Genomic DNA, 21100 nt, shown 5'->3' with positions numbered 1-21100 from the left:
TAAGTATTGAAAGGCTGCAATAAGATCTCCCTGGAGCCTTCTCTTCTCCAGGCTAATACTCCGACTCATGGAGCTTTGTGGAGTCTCTTCTGCTCCAAGTAGATAGCAGCTGGATCTCCAGTAACCTTTACCAGCTTTGCCTGTGTTTGAGTTACTGGAACATTATGAGCAAAGTTTCAAAGTCCAAACTTGTATTTGTGGGTTTTTACATTGTTGTGAATAGGGCCTGAATATTGACAGAATGCGGTGCATAGGTTTTATTTTGTCCATTCAGAATTCTCTAGGGCTCTGGTAATGTATGTCCATACTGCACCTCACTAGGTAGTATCAGATGTTAATCCACATGCTGCAGAGGATAAACTGCATACATATGACATGGTTATTTATCTGCATTCAGCCTGTGGAAGATAGGGTCTGATGTATTTGTCTGACATGTTAGTTTATGACTAAAGAACTAGCTGTTCACCTTTGAAGGTGTCTGTCTTCTTTTGTCATTCAGGCTAGGAACCCCCAGACAGGGTACAAAACTGTTTGAGAATTGTATATACATATTCCTATATGAATATTATAGACAAAAGTTGTTCTTTAATATTAAGGTTCTTGAACAAGTAAAGCAGTAAGAAAAAATTACGGCTTTAAATGAGGCAGATCTGTTTGTAAATATAAGACATACATTCTTCAGAATGACCTGTTATCCCCTTAAAATAAATTACTAGAAATATCACTCTTCCGTAACTAATTATTGTAATATTAAAATGTTAAAAAGCAACATTAGTTTTTAGACAAAGCACACTATCAGTGCTATTTAGGTACTGGCCGTTTGAGAGAGGCATCATTGTTTGAATGTGTTTGATAATAATTCTTATGCTAAATATTCAAATATTCTTTATATTAAAGCCTACAGTAGTATCCAATCATCTTGTGGTCTAAATCTATTAGGTACTAATTATGGTTATGTTAAAGAAAATCTGAAATTTTGCAGAAATATTTCTTCTCGTTTTACTGATACTTAACCAGGACAAGGTTTAAGCAATAAATATTAACAAATGCTACATTAATAAATAACAGATGTATTTGTGAAAAAGTAGTTTTTAATGTGAAACCTCTCACCCAGATGGATGTAATGAAAGTGAAAGCAGTTGTTTTTCTGAAACCACTAATATGCAGTAATTTTTTTGAATACAATTCTTCTACTAATATTTTTCATTAAGCATTATTTGTCATGTTCTTTCCTTCAACTGTCCTCTCTTTTAATTATTTATTTTGCATTGATTGTCTTCTGTCTCAGAGTTGGAAACCTGTTTGTACCCATATTTATAGATTCTAGCCTCAGAGCCAGTTACCTTGGAAACTGTTTAAACTGCCTCTTCTTGCCTATGTGTTCTATCAAATCACTGAACTGCCTTCTTTCCTCTTTCATCTATTGCTCCACAAAGCTTGGCACTAGAAAACAGACATGCCCAGCTTATTTCTTACTATAACTACCTTTTTTAGCTGCTCAAGGTGACACTGTACAGTAGGTGTCTGCTCATTTTCAGGTAATCATTAAATGTCTACCATATATACTTTTTTGTTAAGAACAAATAAAGAATATCTAGATACTCTTTTCTGTTAACAGCTACCTTTGCAAGCAGCAAAGTTGCACAGCAATAATAATAAGTATAATAAGACATTCCCTGTCTTCAGAGAGCAGCAATAGTTACTGCTTCCCTTTCTCACATACTCCCCTTTACTGTGATACGGAAAGCACAAAAGTCAGTATGGCGAAGAAAATTGTTTACTTAATAACTAATTATTTTGTGAATGACAGTCTTAGAATAGTACAAATAAAGTCATTTGACGTTTCCCAAGAATCAGAATTCTAGTAATACAGGTACAAGGTTGTAGATTCTTATCCTCATCTTGTCTTAAATAAAATAGCTCTATTGAAATTCTTAGTATCTCAAGATTAGTGTTTTGGTTCTGTCTTGATGTCTCTCTACTTTTCTATCATATTCAACCTGTCTTGAAAGTCCTGACAAAAATAGTGATGCAGATATTTTACACTGAGAGTGACAAGCAACTGGAAACATGTTTATGAACACAGTCAGGTAAGCAAAGAGAATTTCTTTTTTGTTAGAGTAAGGCTCAAATTGAATGTGCAAGTAAGAGCTTCACCTGTGTACCCCTACTTTTATAACCAAATGAATTTTATGACATTCTCTGAATATTTATAAATTATTTATAAGCATTGACACAGGCACTTAAGCTTCATCAAGAACGTAAGAAATGTCAAGGTTAAAGCCCTGTGAACTGTTGCACCTTCTTGAGTTTCAAAATCCCATGAAATTTAGAGTTCATGATGGCAAAAAAACGATGTGAATCCCATCTAAGCTTAGTGTAGCAATCCAAAAGTTCTACATCTGATTGAAACCAAGTATTCATGTTCCTTTTATAATTAATGGAGAGAGAGAGGAACATTAGACAAGACTGAAGACACAAAGGGTACAAAGATCAATGCTAGAGACAGGGAGAATTAATTAATCTTATGGACATGGTTCCTATTTCTCTCCATTGACAATATAAGGAACCTCAATGATTTAGGTGCCTGACTTTTAAACACCTAACACGAGATAAGATGAAGCTAGTCCTTTGGTCTGAAACCTAGGAATGAAATGAGAAATGAGGCTTTGGCATTGCAGATCATTTAGTCAAACAATGCTAATTTGTCAAAAGCAAAAGCCTTAATGGAAAGATTTGTTTCAGCCAAACTTTTGTCAAAAAGAGTAGTCATGTCCAGGAATGCCTTTGTCTCTAACAGGTTGTTCATTCGTTTGGCTTTTTTGTCAAAAATATCCCCAATATATATGTAAATATAAATATACACACACACACACAGTGCAGACTTTTGATCAGTTTCCTTCCATCAGGTGTGGTGAGAGGGTCTCTCACAGAGACTCCTCTTTAAGGGGAGTAAATTGGTCATGAGTGCTTGCTACTGTGGAGGCTCACCATATTTCTTTCTGGCTCTCCCTTTCCACCGCTTACCTCATCATGTTAAATTAGAATAAAGCTCTAATTCTCTTCCTTTACCTGAACAACAAATTGTGCTATGTTAGCGTTTTTTCTCAGAACAGATTGTATCTTGATCTATTCAGATGACCTCTAGCTTTCTAGCCACGGGTCATGTATTTGAAAGGATAATGAGTAGTTTACTTCTGAAGAGTTTTCAAAGGAGAGAGTTTCAACCCTCCCAGATGACCTTCCTCCTGCAGATCATTGCGAATGTATAAGGAGATACTAGTTTCTGGATACCTTTGAGAAGAAATGGGCAGAATGTAAACGGACACAAAGGAGGTGTTTTGGCTAGTTGCATATAGCAGACACTGCATATTTCTGAGAATCATTGAATATAGGGCCCCATATTGTACCGATTCACTGGAGTTAGTATTCAGCAAATCTTAAGAATTGTATTGCAAAGCTGCAATATCTTCTACTGCAAGTTTTATGATGCTCTTCTAGATCCAGAATGCCTAACTCCTTCCTTATCTCTTCTAGAAAATAAAGGAGGTTCAAGAGCAGCTGCTACATAGGAAGGGTTGTACCTGTCAAGCCTAATTATTTAGTCTACTTACATTCGGTTCTTAATCTAGGATCGTAATCTGGGATCTGCAAGAAACACGTTATAAAAATACCCCACCCCACCCCCCACCCCCAATACACTCATATTTATATATACGCACATACAAACACAGAGAGAAGGATGTATCTGTATCTGTATCTAAAGAACTATGGAGAGATACACTGTTCCTAAGGACTAAGGACTGGCTGATTTGGGGATTTGAACTAGTAGGAGTATTGCAATGAAGAAAAGGATGCAGCCATAAAGAAAAATGCTTAAAGATAATCTCCATATTCAATGAGTTTGGCTATGTTTCTATGCTCTATTTAAAACTGTTTCTAGAGTTTACCTCTTCTTTAATGAGAAGAAACAGTGGTTCTGAATGTCAAGGACCCCTTTACATGAATGTCACTAGTGGCTTTAAAGTGGGGGTGTTGGCAGGGAGGTATAAAGAGAGGGAAAATGAAGATTTTAATTTTATGGCAATTGATTTTCTGAAAATAATGTTTTAAAGAAAACCTTTAAAAAGGCTTTGTCTTGGATCATTAGAAAGGATTTTAGGGGCTGTATGACAACAGCATATTGATTGTCATTTTACTCTGATTTTCTTGCCCTGAAGAAATATTTTAGATACACTTTCCTCACCCTGGATTTCTGACAGAGGCAAAATCTTAATTGTCATAGATACACTATTTGGGAGAAAATGTAAACCAAACAAAATACTCCATTCAGGTTATATTAGAACATTGCACAGACACAGCTTCATAGTATCCTTTTTTTTTTTTGATCTTAGCTTAAATAATTAAGCTTAAATTTATTAAAAAACTACACCTCACCTTCCAAATCAAACAAAAATTTAAAATAACAATAAGACATCTTTAAAAGGCTAATATGTTTTTCAGTTCAGTTTTTTTTTGGAACAGAAAAGTTGGCCAGGTTAATTTTTCTCTAACAACTTTTGATAATTCAAAAACTTTTCAGGGAAAAAAAAAGGATTCTGTTGAGTTCTATCCAGGCTGAAGGCTTCAACTTGATCGTTTAGAAAATGTTCTTCTTTTGGAGCCATGAATGCTAAGGATGCTTCAGAGAAAAAGTGGTAGCTGATTCTTTAAGAAAAAATGACTTATTCCAAATCTAGATGTACCTAGGCAGCTAGATACTACTACTTCAATGAAGTCTTTTCTCCGATTGTCAGGATATCATAATTTCTTTTATTGCTTAGAGGAGGGTATCAGTGAGTAAACACTGTTCACAAACTTGTATTTCCATAAACACATTTATTTTCTAGGAGTTCTAAGCCTTCTTTCAACTTCTTTCAGTTTCTACGTGCCTGACTCTATGTCTTGTTTCTGGTGATATCTTTTCAGCCACAGTACAAGACAGACATGGATCTTGGTTCAGAGGAGGGCCACAAAAATGATCAGAGGACTGGAACACCTCTCCTCTGAAAAAAGGCTGAGAGAGTTGGGGTTGTTTAGCCTGGAGAAGAGAAGGGTCTGGGGAGACTTTGTGTGGCCTTTCAGTACTTAAAGGGGGCTTAAAGAAAAAGAGAGAGATTTTACCAGGGCCTTTTTACATTGGACACAAGGAAGAAATTTTTTACAATGAAGGTGGTAAGACAGTGGAGGAGGTTTCCCAGAGAAGTTGTTAATGCCCCATCATTGGAACTGTTCAAGGTCAGGTTGGATGGGGCTTTGAGCAACCTGATCCAGTGAAAGAGGTCTGGGACGTTGAACTAGATGTTCTTAGAAGGTCCCTTCCAAACCAAACCATTCCACGATTCTATGAGTGAATGAGAACTGTTTTATCGATCCACTGTAATGTTTTAGCCTATTTGCACCGTAGAGTAAAGAATTGAAGGCATGGGCTGCTGGTTATATGGGCATGATTTGCTAATACCAATGTTTTTCTTTAAGTAAGTGTTTTAATGAATTACTGAAACATTTATCAGAAAATAGAAATATAGTCAATGCCATTCAGTCAAGCACCCTAGTCATAATCCAGAAAGAGTACCAGAAGTTTTGCCCGTGCAAGTATCATGTCAGAGGGTCCATAATATTTATGTTTGAGTGTTCACAAAAAATGTATCTTTTATTTCTCACTGATGTTTATTTGTGACCACTGTTTGCACTCCATTCCAAACTCACCAGCTCAGGCTGGTATTCTATTAAGGATCTCTGACCTAGATGTAAGTTTTTGATATTCTGCAGTTGGAAAATAATATTGTCCTCTACATGCAGCTCCTCACAGATGTAGAATACCTATAGAAACTTCCTTTTTGAAACATCAATATCTACACTATTTTATATAATGGGTGCAATATATACACAATTAATGTTTGAAATACATAACATGTAGGTCTTGCATTTGTTTTAGATGGTAATTTTAAAGGGACAAAACTTCCCACAAAAGTCTGAAATTTTAATTTTCTCTCAGAAAAAATGGAGGTCCTGAGACTTCAAAAACAAGTATAAATTAATTTATTTAGACACAAATATTAAAAGGACAATAGCTTTAGTATCAATTTCTGAGTGATAATTAGAATTGGGAGAACTAAATAAAAATGAATTATAGCTTGCAGGATATTTAAGCAACATTTTTAAAAAATAAGATGATTTCAGTGAGCTGGTATATTTTATATTCATTGATGAGTGTGATTTGCTAGCTTTCTTATGTCTTTCTCAGCATTGCATATTTCTATTAATGGATGATAAAAACAAAGAAGCAGACTAACTTCTAACCTGTAAGTCTAGGACAGCCACGTAGGCAGTAAGAAATAGCTTAATTATTGTCTTCAAAGAGGTCAAAAGGTTGATCCCAAAGACCAGTAAATTTATGCATGAGCTTGTATTAGTCCCTACTCCATCATTTGATACTTCAAGTAAATGGGTTGCCCTGCAATCCAGAAGAAAAGGTACTGCACTGCAGCTATGGTATTTGGTATTGCTTAGATAAAGCCTATGTAAAGGGAGAGAAAATAGAATTTCCATAAGCCTTTTGTCAGCTTCCAGTCTGAAGTAAATTCATACATATCAAAAAAGATTCAAAGAAAAGAAAAAAAAATAAAGTGGAAAAATAAGCTGGTCAAAGCAAACGCTTAACACATCTCTACTTTAGGCATTAATCATACTATACGTGAGTGAGTATCAAAACAGTTGAGGTGAACAAGGAGGTTTTTTGGTGGAGGCAAATGGAAAAAAAAACAACTAAGCTGGTGATTTAAAACAGATTGAGATTTTTAAAGTGAGACATAAAGGTCACAAAATCAGATTCAGATTGCTAAGGCACAGTGGGCAAGTTTTAATGAATTCTCAGTAAAGCTTTTTAAGACAAGCACTCAAGACTGGAATATCGAGATAAACCATTTTTTTTCCTAGTCAATAGGAAGAGAGCTAAGGAAAATTATAGAGAAAGTTCAAACAGAACTGTGAAAATTTGGTTTTGAAGAAACGGAGACTGATTTTAATAACTTTTCTGCAGAAAAAAAAAAGGTTTTCAATGATTGACTTTTACTCATATGTTGGGGGCAGCAGGGATACTGTTTTGTCTTCTCAAAATGTTAGCAATCTAACATCTGTAAACAGCAGAGAAGGTGGAATTAAAATAAGAAAGAAGAGTCTTAAACAGAATAATTATACCTAGCAAGAAAAACAGTGCAGTGATACAGATAAATGGAGATAAACATTTACTTTTTGTACTTTAAGACGTAGGCAAAATGGGGATATAAACAAGATGTCTCTTCAGTGTGGCAGAAATCCACTTTTTCTCCAAAGCATTATGATAAGTAGCATAAACAGACTTTTCCTATAGGCTATTTTAAATGCCTTTACTAGACTTTAGAAAAGATACCAACACAGGGAAAGGACAAGAAATTGTTCTTCTATATACTTGATGAAGAGTGTCTCTCTAGTCTAGTATGGACCAGATAAGTGGAGAGTGAGGTGGACTGAAAACTGGTTGAACTGCCAGGCTCAAAGGGTTGTTATGAACAGCTTGAAGTCCAGCTGGAGATCAGTCACACACAGTATGCCCCCAGGGTCAATATTGGGTCCCATACAGATTCATTCATGACCTGGGTGGTAGGACAGAGTGGACCCTCGGCAAGTTTACAGAAGATACAAAACTGGGAAGAGGAGTTGATAGACTAGATGGTTGTGCTGCCATTCAGAGGAACCTCAACAGGCTGGTAAAATGGGCAAGCAGGAACCTCATGCAGGTGAACAAAAGAAAATGCCAAAAACCTGCACCTGGGAAGGCATAACCCCATGTACTAGGACAGGTTGGAAGGCTGACCAGCTAGGCTGCATTAGGCAGAACATTGCCAGCATGTCAAGGAAGGTGATCTTTCCCCTGTATTTAGCACTGGTGAGACATATCTGGAGTGCTGCATCCAGTTCTGGGCTCCCCAGTACAAGAGAGACAGTGTTGTACTGGAGGAAATCTAATGAAGGGCAACAAAAGGCATTAAAGGATTGGAACACCTGTCATTAGAAGAGAGGCTAAGAGAGCTGGGTTGGTTTAGCCTCGAAGAAAGGTTGGGAGTGGGGGGCATTGATTGATGTTTATAAATACCTGATGGGAGGGTGTAAAGAAGATGGAGCCAGACTCTTCTCAGTGGTATCCAGTGAAAGAATAAGAGGCAATGGGCACAAATTGAAATATGAGAAATTCTATTTAAACATAAGAAAAACCTGTATTTTTATTGTGAGGGTCAAGCACTGGAACAGGTTGCCTAGAGGGAATGTGGAGTCTCCCTCCTTGGAGATACTCAAACCCTGGACGATGGCCTGGGCAACCTGCTCTACTAGACTTTGCTTGGAGCAGGATTTTGGGCTAGATGATCTCCAGACATTGCTTCCAACCTCAACAATTCTGTGATTCTGTGACTGGGACAATGGTATATGTGCCATCTTCTCACAGAACAGGAACTGTCCTCCATAGTTTTAATTTACTTGCATGTTCTACGTGCATTTGAATTAACACATCTTAAATGGGCCGTGTTTGGAAGAAATCTACAAAAGAGCATTCAGGAAGGGGGCAGTGATTGCCTTAACAACACATAATGAGCTGCTTCTCCCTTCCCTGACCAGCTTCAGTGTCAGCAATGTTCCTGGAATGGAAGATGAGCCATTTTGAATTTTTAGCCCTCTTTAACTCAAGCTAGACAATTGTTTTGAAGGCCAGGCTTATAGGTTGCTCAAGTTTTCTTCTGAGCCTAATAGTGAAGGAAATGCAAGTCCTGTTAGCATAATAGTTAATAGCAGGCAAAACCAGAATCATAGAATCGCTTAGGTTGGAAAAGACCTTTAAGATCATCAAGTCCAACCATTAACCTAGCACTGCCAAGTCCAACACTAAACCATGTACCTAAGCACTACATCTACCTGTCTTTTAAATACTTCCAGGGAATCGTGCTGTATGATTGTGCAGCCCTGGAGTAAGAAGAGCAAATTAGCAAGTTACTGGGATTTTTTTCTATTCCTGCATTTTACTCAAAATAAGAAAATTAATGGAGACTATTTATAATGCAAAGAGAATGCTATGATTATAGGGCTGTGGCTTCTATATAATTTTTTTGTTTGCTGTTTCTTTAGACTTAATCATTTCAGAGTTAGCTCTTTGGATTTAAAGGCAAAAAACTGTGAGGGATACCACAATATCTGGTCATTATCCATTCTCGTGGGATAAAGCTAGCTATAGAATATATTTGCTAGAAAAAAAAAAATCCTAGAATTACAGCAAATACTGCCATGATCTGAATGGACAGAGTGTTCTACTTGACAGATGCTATCACATCTGTCATGGTGAACATGAATATACTCTTCCCAGAGATCTTCAGTAAATTGGCACTTTCCTGGAAGGTTCAGTGCAACTTTGTCAGATAAACATAAAACAGAATTGAATTATAAGAATATAAATGCAAATTAATAAGATTATAGTACTTGTCCCCATTTGAGAAATGACATTGCATGCATAGTGTTGATGCACGCTACTAAAGTTAACTATCGTTAAGATGAAACAGTAATAGTTGATTAGGGTCTTATGACTAAAGTTAAAAGATATTTATGGAGCTATGCACTTTAAAGCAGGTTATTTTTCTTTATTAATTTTATTGCTGACAGATAATGTTTATTACCTATCTGTAGCTGATTATTGTAAAGTGAACTAGTGGTGCATCAATCCAACTACTGACCCAGGTCCTCATTAGAAAAACCTATTATGTTAATTGGCACCATTTAAGCAACCTCAGCAGATGACCAATATTCAAAATAGAGATGAAACTATTCCCTTACTTCCCCAAAAAGTTTCATCCACTTTGTCATGTTGGAAGCTGCCTGTATTGTCACAACTTTAGCTGCTTTTCTTATTGGAATATGCGGAGAAATCAGGTTTGCAGTGTTGTTACATTTCCTAACACAATGGCTTTCAAACTCAGGTGAGCTCTGCAATCCTATCTGTGAGTAGTGAAGGGTCACCTGAAACAATATAACCACAATAACGCATTGATAGTGGCATTAGTAACATGTGCTAAAATACAATCACAAGCACAATCAGTGCAACTGTTTATTTTTGTCAAACTACATGGAAACTAGAGAAATATAAGTGGTATGGTATAAAATGTAGAACAAATTCTATTAGTTTTCTGTGCCTTCACTTTTATTTTTGTTGCCATTGTTTTCAGTCCTTTGTGACACATATGAACAGCAGGACATGAAGTCAGTCACAGGTAATGATATTAACTTTTACTAGAGTAATTTATCACATCTTTAGTTATTATTCATTGAAGGTTTCTAAAATAGTTGTTCATAGATTAGTTTCCATAAAAGTCCCTAGAATTGAATTTTCTGCCTTTTCACAAATAGTTTAATTAAAACAACAATATAGGGAATAAAGTCAAACACTTTAGTGTTTAGTTTGTTTAGTCCCAGCTGTTATCATGTGAAACTGCTCAGCAGAATAATTTGGTAGCATCAAGAAAAGGTTGACTTGTTTTGGTAAGAAAGTTAATAAAGCTTTTAATATAAATTTAGCTAAATTTAACTTAATGAATGCTCAAACTTCATCAGATATTGTGTTTCCCTTTAGCTTTTTACTGGATGAATAACAGAATTACTTTTTGATGTCCAATTGATCAACTTACTGATAACTTGACAGGGAGACGCAGAATCTGAAGTATGATGCACAGCTATACCCAGCAGTTCCATGGAGGAAATGTCTAGAATCCTTAGCAGTTCTGATAATGCCATACAATCATTAACATAATAAATTTTCATAGGAGTTATGATATCACATACCAGCCCATACAATATTTCTGTGATGGCTCATGGATTTCCATTAGAGCATGTCAGTATATAATTTCAAATATCTTTTCTTCCGCTAGACTGTATTTCAGAACTCACGTGTCACATTCCACAGAGTAATTATTTCAAGTCATGTTTGAAGCATTTCATTGTTGATATAAAATTCTGTGCAGCCCCAAAAATTCATAGATAAGTGTAATTGCTTTTACCATATGTAACTATAAATAAATGTAAATTAATATTTTAGTCAATAATAAAAGTCATCTACTACTGGAATTAGTAGAAATTTTTAGTTAGAAAGCTTAAAATATCATTAAGACATCGCTGGAGCTCACATGGTGTGATCTTGCTGAGTACCACAGAAAATTTTTATGCCAGCTCAGAAATTCTCTATAAAAAAATCATTTTTTGCTAAATAAAAATTTTCCATGGTTAAGTTTTGATTTTTATTATTGTCTTCATTTTTCTGCCCAGTGAAATTAATATGAAATTTTGCTGCCTCCTATTTTTCCCCTGTCATTCTATGTCTTTTGTTCCTAATACGTTATTATTTAATACTGTTTTGAAATTTGATTTCACAGTTTCTTATTCTACTTTTCACTGCAATTCAGTGTGTCTGCAATTGCTGAAATACCAAGATTTTCTGTAAGACAGAAATTAGATTTTTTTGTTTATCTCAAGTATTTAATAGGCTTTGAACAACTTTCAACTTTTGGGGAATGCAAGGCAAGTAGTTATCACTAATATCCTTCTCTTCCTCTTCTCGAATTTGTCCAATATTTGTGTAAATAATAAATATCAGTGTAGTGTACTAGCTTTGTAATGGAAGTTTGACTTGTAGAAATTTGATCTGTGTACTAGTGAGAGGCTTAAATTATCTCTGAATTCACTGTGTTTAGTTTATCACTGATGTTTCACATTATCTCTCAAGTGGGATGTGTGCCTACCATATTTGCTCATGTAGCAAAAAAAAAAAAAAAGGAAAGGATCAAGGGAAGGTCACATCAGCCTAGCTTCTTATTTCCTTGTTCTGGCTGATTTGGCTCAATGTTAGTATCATTTTAACTTTGATTTCTGTCATTGAAGATGATGTTTAATAAGTCTACACTTGAACTTATGTTTGCATCATAGGTGCACATGCTACCTGAAAATGCTGAAATGGGAAGAAAAAAGAGGCTACAGTACTTTTCACCTTGATCTCTCCAGAATTCAGGGCAACTAACAGGAATAGAACATCCATAATTTTCAGGCTGCAATGCTCAGGCCGTATCACGTGACGGACACTTCCCAGTGCAGACCTGATAGACCACTTCACTGTTGTCACAGAAATAAGTATCTGATCCTACAACCAATGTCAAATGTGCTCAAATTAAAATAATTTTTGCAATTTAAAGTGCAATCTAAGCTATTTCTAAAGAAGATATAGTAGCCAAGTTTCTTCTGAAACTGCAAACTGTATGTTTTTGTAGGTAGATTTTGAACAGCACAAGTTTCTGCAGTTGATATAGGGTAGTGGAAATATAGTGCATGAATTTTTCATTGATTTTACTTGCTTTTCCTCTGAAAAAAACATATAAAATACTGGAATTTTGGATTCAGTAGTTTCAGAAGACCACACACAATAATCCTACTCAAAATGATCTTTTTTTTTTTTTTTTTTTTCCCCAAGAATGGTTCTGCACAGTTTGGTTATCTATTAAGACCTTTGTAGTAAGCAATAATAAAATAAGCAGTTGGCACAGAATTAGCCTGAGAAATATTAAAATTGTCTTTGGCTAAGTTTTGGTGTATTGTTTAACAGAAAACACTAACATGACTGATTTAAGTCACTGAAAGGTCAAAATAATAAACTGGTGATGAACTTTCCCTTCCTTTTTCTTTCCTTGGAAATTCCAAATTACTTTATTCCCACTAATTTTGAGCACTTCCCTCTGAAACAAACTGGAATACACCAGTTAATAATAATGCTGCAAAGAGAATCTTTTCCCCTCTGTTCTGTCATACACTTGCTGTTCTGGCTGTTCCAAATTGTAAATAAAGCAGTGCCTTTGTAGAACTTGCTTAGTCTTCAGAACCTATACTATAACCCTTTCTCTGTTAAACTACATTACCAGCTGTGTTTGCACTACCTATACTCACCTATTACAGATGTCCAAATTGCAGTATGCAAATAAACACATGAATTGTATCTTACTCTGACTTTTGCCATGTTATACAATTTTGTCAGTACTGCAATTTTCTGAAAAGTTAGGTAGGGAGGCTATGTATCAGTGCTAAAAAAAATACTCAAACCTACATCTTATAATTCTGCTATTGCTCATATTTTCTGTACAGATTACTAATCGAACACACATAAATTCATCTACACATGTATTCTTCAACAACCAGTTTGGCTGAAAAATTCCTGTGTCTTTTACTGTAGCATTTCATCCCAGATATTTTAATTTTTTTTTAACCTCTCCATTGTTGGAAGAAAGCAGCTCCTTAAGTGTTATGTTGCTTATTTTCTCAAGTATGTTGTTTATGTGTTTCAAGATAAAACTGCCAGAATTATTCCAAGACCTGACAGATTTGCTAACAAACAAACGGTTCTGATCAGTATCCTACCACTCCTCTATACCTTTGATATGAACCACATATGGCATCAATCCTGTTTGCCTGAATTAACTCCAATTTTCTAGTGACTGGGGTCAGATGAGTACAGAGAAAGACTCAGCTGTTCTTAGCTAGCACATATGGTCCAGTGTTGTTGGTAATTTACTTACTATAATAAAAAAGTACTGAATGCTAAATCCAAATCCCACTGCAGAATACCTCAGTGATGGCTTATGCTAATCTATAGCTGGCAAATACTTTACATGAGCTATTTTGTAAAGAAATACTTGAAATTATTGGCTATTTTGGATGTTCAGAGTTTTGTTAGGTATGGCAACAGAACTGATGGGGGAATTTATTGGGGAAAAAACCACCAATCTGTCTGTGCCACTAGACTGATTTTGATGACTATCATTACAGGCAATAACTAATGCTAATGCTGCTGCTTGACAGGTGCCAAAAAAAAAAAAAAAAAGTGAAAATGGAACTTCCGTTAAGTTTTTGAAGTCTGTGAAGATAATGAAACAATATTTATTGCTAACTGTTGTGGGCAACAAATTAGCAAAAAATAGTTAGTGGGCTTTTTATCCCTTCTCCTCATTAAAAGCAATGTTGAATGTTATGAGTTTGATTTCTAATGCTGCCTGATGAGTTTCTTTCAAATCACAACAGCAACAGAATGTTTTGGGCATAGTGTATATTAATGTTGCTTTGAATATTGCACAGACATCTTCCATGCCAGTGTAGATGCTATGAGAATACAATTGTTAAAATCATGGCATTGTGACACATTTTTACTGTATTAGAGGTAGTTCAATGATGCAACTATGCACTCACTGCTTTTGGAAAAAGGCATTGCTTCCAGACACAGTGCAAAAGAAATGTGGAGTTTTATACTGCAGTTTGCATTCTAGAACAGGCAGAGTGAGCAGAAGTGTATTTATCTTTACAGAACATGCAGAATATAAGATCTGCTTTAAAAACAGATTAAATTTGCTTAATGTCTTATTCCTACTTATAAAGGAAGAAACCTACAGAAGTGTGAGAAATATCACACTTGTCATCTTCCACAGTATTTTACAAAAAGAACTGTTGTGATGTTAGTTATAATTCAGTTGAGGACTATAAAACATTCTGGTATAAAAAGCAAGAGAGTATTCTGAAGTCCATTAGTGATTTTGGAGCTATAAAATCGTTACTTATTTCCAGGTCAAAGCTGATGGTGAAAACTTATTTCAATAGCATTAGGGTTTGGGTTTTTTTAACTATAAATTACTTTAAATATTTAACATTTGTTCAAAATCTTTGGTTTTTAAAACAAAAAGTCAGCACAATTGGGGCAAGAGTAAAAATGTCTTTCTCTGAGCACTGCATTTTTTCATTCCTTGTAGCTTTATTCTTGGCAGAAACACCTTTCCTACCTTTTTTCATTTGTGCTCTATGGACCATGAAACCTGCTGTTATGGAGGAGAGAACGCCGTATGCATTGGTTTTATTGTTTTTATGCTGACATGACGAAATCTAAATCGTCTGGTTCACTTAGGGGTTTTCAGGCCTCAGCAGTTCTGAAAAAATAGGGAAAAAAAGAAAAAAAAGCGGGGGGGGGGGGAAGAAAAGAAATGCCCTGAGGTCAGAGTCAATGCGACCAGTCTGATATAAAGGAGAGTGTCTTTGTCACTTTTCTTTGATGACTGAGAAAAAGCCAGTCTCATAGTTGTAGGAGACAATGAAGAAAATACAGTACTACAAAGGTCATTTTTATAACTAGTTGCTAATCTGGTCAGAAAATCAGATGATACTCGGAAGTTCAGTTGAATTAACACAGTCTGTCTGTTGGGTGATAGAGGACAGCTAAGCTGATTTAAATCTGGTCTGCTGTCCAGCACAGGTGGAGGAATGTATAATATTTTCAGTATACTTAAGTTGCTAGAGAATCATAGAATCATAGAATCATTTAGGTTGGAAAAGACCTTTAAGATCATTGAGTCCAACTGTTAACCTAGTGCTGCCAAGTCCAAAACTAAACTATGTTCCTAAGCACTACATCTACCTGTCTTTTAAATACCTCCAGGGATAGGAACTTAAGCAGTTCCCTGGGCAGCCTGTTACAGATTAGCATGATGCTCTGTAAAAGCTATGCCTTAGCCTATAGCAATGATTCAAAACTGTGCACTGCACATATGTGAATGCAGAGTTTGGAATGTCTATGGCATCATATATTATGGAGGCATCAGGTGCAGATATGCAATTAAGACCAAATTGGGCTTTACACGTAATGTGCTCAGCTATGTGAAAATTGGTAAATATACTGCTTCTGCTGCATCAAAAAACAGCACTTACTTTTGGAATGTACAATTAGCTAAGGCTTACTGGAAACTAGAAATTATTTCAGTCATTAAAAAACAAATTTAAATGGATTATTTAAAACAAAATATCTGGAAACAGGACATGTAGGGATACTGTGTAAAGCTAAAAAATTAATAAGATCTGGGATCTTCCATTCTGATTCCTGTAGCTGATTCTGATATTTATCATCATTTGCATATAATGCTGTTTAACTCAGAAGTCCCAGGAATGGATCAGGGTCTTATTGTTGTCCACTTCAGAAACATTGAGCAGTTTGGAGAAAACAGTACCTATTCTAGAGAATTCAGATTCATATTAAGAAGTGGAAGAGGTGGATCAATGTACACAGATACAAATTACAGAAACAAGAAGTACAAAAAATGCACAACAAACATATCATCGGTCATTGATATTTGAACAGTAGCAATCAGCCTTCAGAAATTTCCATTTGGTGACAGTTCAGGAAAGCAAGGAGGCTATTTGTGTTTACTTACAATTTATTTTCATTTATGCAAGTGTTCAAATTCTTTTGGATAGCCTTATCTTTGAATTTCCCTGTATTTATAATGCTTGAGGACAATTACAGAATTCCTAAAACATTCTTTACCTTAGGCCATTGGTTTGTTCTCTCAGCTGTTAAGCTTGTCATACTATAATTTGAAATGTATTCTATTAATTAACTTTGTTTATTTCTCTATTAATGGTACTAATCCTCTGTGGCCTAAAATACTGGAGACATATCCCAAATGTATTAGAACAGCTATGAGTCATAAGAGGATCGTCTATAAAGTTTGCTCCACCTAAATTTGACATCTAGCCTTCTTATGTTTAGAGAAAAATCTTGAGATATGTTAGTGCTTTTGCTGTTATTAATAACATCAGAAATGCATTTTCTAGCTTATTTTACAGCTATGTAGATTTAGGGCGTGTGTCAAAACAAAATGTCAAACTTACAAAAATGAATAAGGAACAAATAAAATATATTATATGAACAGTTCAGCTTGGATTTCCATACTGGTGTTCAGGATTTCCAAGGGGTCATGTATGAAACGATTGAGATGAGTCTACTTGAGTTTCAAAGGGCTGAAGGGTGAGGAAGACAGGAAAACACACATTTCCCTGGCTAATAATGGGCTTGCCTTTGGCTTGATGTATGAACTACATAAGTTCACAATGTTTTTTGGGTTTGTTTGGTTTGGTTTGATTTTTTTCTTTCCCAAACAGAAAATGCTATGTTTTGTTTTGTTTTCTTGAAATTGCTCAATGTCAAAATTTGAAGAGTCTCCAGAAACACCTATTCATACTGACAAAGAATCATAGAAATCCATGAAAATTCAAAGTTGGAAGGGCCCTCCAGAGCTCCCTTCCTCTTCTTGGAGGAGATCTGCTTTCCTAACTGAAAGCAAGACCTTAGATTAGCTTATTCAGGCCCGTGTTTCTAGTATTTCCAGTGAGCTGATTCCACTACTTGTCTGGGCTACAGGTTCCAATGCTTAGTTGTTCTCATAGTGAAAATTTTTTTTTCTGATATCTACATAGAATTTCCTTTCAAGAGCTTGGGCTGTTGCCTCTTAACCTGTCACCATGCATCCTAATGAAGAGAGTACCTTCAACTTCTCTCTAAACTTCTCTTTAGGTAATGGAAGAACATGATTAGATTCTGTGTAAGCCTTCTGTTCTCTAGGTTGAATAACAGTATTTCCATCAATGTTTCATTGTAAGTTAAGATCTCCAACCCTCTGATCACCTTGGTGGACACTCTCCAATTTTAACATCTCTCTTGAACTTGGTGGACCAAAACTGAACACAGGATTCCTGGTGTGGCTTGACAAGTGCCAAGTATTGTGGATTAATCACATCCCTTGTTCTGTTGGCTATAGTCTTGCTGATACAGCCTGCAGTTTGCTTTCCTGCTGCCAGGGTGGGCTGCTTACTTATGTTCAGCTTGCTATCATCTTGGATCCATAAGTCCTTTTCAGCCAAAATGCGCTCCTGCCAGTCAATTCCCAGCCAGTACGGATGCTTGGGATTACTTTCTCCCAGGATAGACTTTGCTTTTATCTTTGTTAAACCTATGTAATTCCTGTCATACAAATTTTCCAGCCTCTTGAGGTCTCTCTGCATAGTAACTTTTTTTTCCCAGTGTATCCACCTTTCCTTCCTGTTTGGTGTCATCCACAAATTTGGTGAGGGTGCTTTCAATACCATTTTCCAAAATTTTTATAAAGATATTGAAAAGTATCAGGTCTAGGACTGACCCCTGCGGCGCTCCACTCATGACAAGATGCCAACCTGGCCTTGAGCTGTTAACTACCACCTTTCAAGATCAACATCTCAGTTCTCCACCTGTAGGTGCTCCATCTGTCCAGTCCATATCGTACCAGCTTTTAATCAAGGATGTTGTAAGAAACCATGCTGGGCACCTTGTTAAGGCTCATATAGATGGGTCTTTATGAATGCACTTTTCATATGTCGTTCTTTTCGTCAGTGCAAACACATAAGTGATGAGCTTGGTGAAGTAATTCAGAAGTGGCATTTGATAGTTTGTGTATTACAGAAGGTCAGAATAAATATGCATAATTGTTCATTTGGCCTTAAACAAATCCATGAATCAAGCAACTTTAAGAAAAGTGGCCTGTGTCCACTAAGAATGCAATGCTCAGGAAAACAAAAGTCACATAGTTCTTACAGGCAGCGTCATAAATGGAAAAGAGAGCAGTAGGATTGGGAGTCTGTGGGGTTTTTTTGACTTAAAGATTGTCATGGTTTAATTCTTATGTGGTGGTGAGTGCTTTCGTAAAATACATAAGAGCTGGGCTTCTGACTTTTTTTTTTACTTATTTTTTTCTCAAAATTTAATCCTATTTACCCTTAATCTTTCCTTTGTTACTATAGCCTCTTTTGAGTTTAAATATTGCATGGCTGAGGCATTGTCTGTGATACCCAAATGCTTTGAGAAGCCAGGAAAGAAATTGAGTGCTATCATTAAAATAGAAATCTCCATTAATAGCAACGTGGGGGTCAGTCTCTTCTCCCTAGTAACAAGTGATAGGACGAAAGGAAACAGCCTCAAGCTGCGCCAGGGGAAGTTTAGGTTGGATATTAGGAAAAACTTCTTCACCGAAGGGGTAGTCAGACATTGGAACAGGCTGCCCAGGGAAGTGGTTGAGTCTCCATCCCTGGAGGTATTTAAAAGACGGGTAGATGTGGTGCTTAGGGACATGGTTTAGTGGTGGACTTGGCAGTGCTAGGTTAACGGTTGGGCCTGATGATCTTAAGGGTCTTTTCCAACCTTAATGATTCTATGATTCTATGATTCTATGACTAATGGATCTGTAATTTTTCCTCTGTAGAAAAATGACAGAATTTCCCTGGCACATTTTTTGCTGTGCATTTATCCAGTCTTCTCTTGTATCATGACGTCTGCTTCTCTGTCCTTTGAACCTTGTTTATTCTGGCATTGATTCAACATCCTGATACTTTTCTAACCTTGTGGTCCAGAGTCTCACTGTTCAGATATTTGTCTTTCCTAGCCAGTGCTTCAGGATAGAGCAGTAAGTAACACATTACTAACAATGATTCCTTCTGTTTCCAGCCTCACATTTGTATGTAGCGTTAGACTAACTTGGAGCCTTTGCCATGCTTCCTTTTGTGATCCCTGACATGCACAGTTATCTTCCAATGATCTTCAATTTATGAATGCTGAGCCACTCACAGTTACTGTCACTGACAGTATCCTCTGAATGTCATTGTGAGAGCTACCATTTTATGCACCAGGTAGATGAGTTTCTTGATTTGCTTAACCTTTTCATCTCCGTCTTTCCTGTTAGTTAGTTCTCTTTTTTTATTCCAGTGAAATTCAAATGTCGCAAAGCATAGGCAGCTTTCTTACTACTCTACATTGTCTTCAGCATTACTGAGGGAACATAAGCATGATAAATCATGTCACCACAAGTTGTCTTACACAGACATCATTTCCGGTTGATTTCAATTTAGGTTGGATTTCCAGACAGCGATTTCCAGTTAGATGAAACAATATGGTGAACTAACCCAGATAAAATAATACACTTCATTGATGGATTATATAAATTGATTAACCAGATTGATTTGCACACGGCGAAAAAAGATGGAAACAATGTAAATTGCAGCATCTGCTTTTGTCAGTATGAATGACACAGTCATAACCACAAGAAGCAATATGTACCTATTGGAGCGTCATTCTCTTTAGTTCAATGTCAAATGGGCTCCTGATACTTTTGATTGTTTTGGCTTCTTGATTTTACTCATGTGAGTCTGCTGAGCAGTTTGCCAAACACAGAGGAAAACCATTTGTGGTTGTATTTTCCCGAATCAAATGATGCTGTTGTTTTTGTTTTTGTTTTTGTTTTTTTTTTTAATTATTTTTTTTTTATTTTCTGATAAAACATTCTCTGCTGTGTGTAAAGCAAATCCCATAACCTGTACTATACACATTTTTGGTAAGAATTTCTAAATGCTAGTTAGAATTTAAGGATCACAAGTAGATAGGCTGTTTTGCTTGACATCATTTCAATTCTGACTTTTAGCTTTTAGGGGTGGTAGAAAGTGGTGCAAAGACATTGTAGTGTTCTGTCTATATGAGAAAACTGAGAGATCACTGTGCACTTTCTATCACCCTTGTTAGCTTCACAGTGGTGAGCCATGTGCACTGATGTTCTAGGCTTTTTGTTATCTTCTACAGTCTCACTAATCACTCATAGACTTTTTTTTTGTTTTAATTATTCCAGTAAGTGAGCTATCCTGTGCAGGAGCTTTCTCTTGATTTTGTTGGTGACCTTTGTTCCTTTTCAATAGTAGCTGTGGCTTCATTGTAGCTGATTAAATCAGTCATCATAATATAAGCACTCTGTCCTTTAGAGGACATTGTATTTTTTCACATGCTCTAATGCTTCAGTAGAGAACAACCATTCCCCTTGCTAACATGTTTTCATTGTGGATTTTTTTTTTTTTAACAGAAATATAGAAATGCGTATGTATTACAGTTTATTCTTTCTTTATTTTCTATTATAACTCATTTGGCTTTTTCTTATTTTTTCCTCAACACACGTCAGCAATGTGTATCTAACAGTTTACTAAAATTGTTTTCTCTGCCAATTTTTTATATTGCTCGATTTTTTTATAGTGGCTAAAATGTTTGTTTTGTGTACTGGGGTAAAGATTATATGTCAAAAGAATTAAACACAGGTTCTTGGTAAAATTTTACAAATATTGAAAAACA

The 21100-nt window shown here is 35.9% G+C and overlaps 1 protein-coding gene across 1 annotated transcript in view; it reads left to right on the top strand.

Annotated features, from left to right (window-relative positions):
- Window positions 1-21100, top strand: part of GRIK2 (glutamate ionotropic receptor kainate type subunit 2) — a gene marked incomplete at both ends in the record, with an annotated part of 428838 nt that overhangs the window by 367727 nt on the left and 40011 nt on the right. The gene's annotated exons all lie outside the window — the stretch shown is intronic.

This window comes from Platalea leucorodia (genome assembly GCF_965183815.1).
Source record: "Platalea leucorodia genome assembly, chromosome: 3".
NCBI classification, from domain to species: domain Eukaryota; kingdom Metazoa; phylum Chordata; class Aves; order Pelecaniformes; family Threskiornithidae; genus Platalea; species Platalea leucorodia.
Note: the sequence above shows the minus strand (reverse complement) of the source record. Positions and strands in the feature narration are given on the sequence as shown.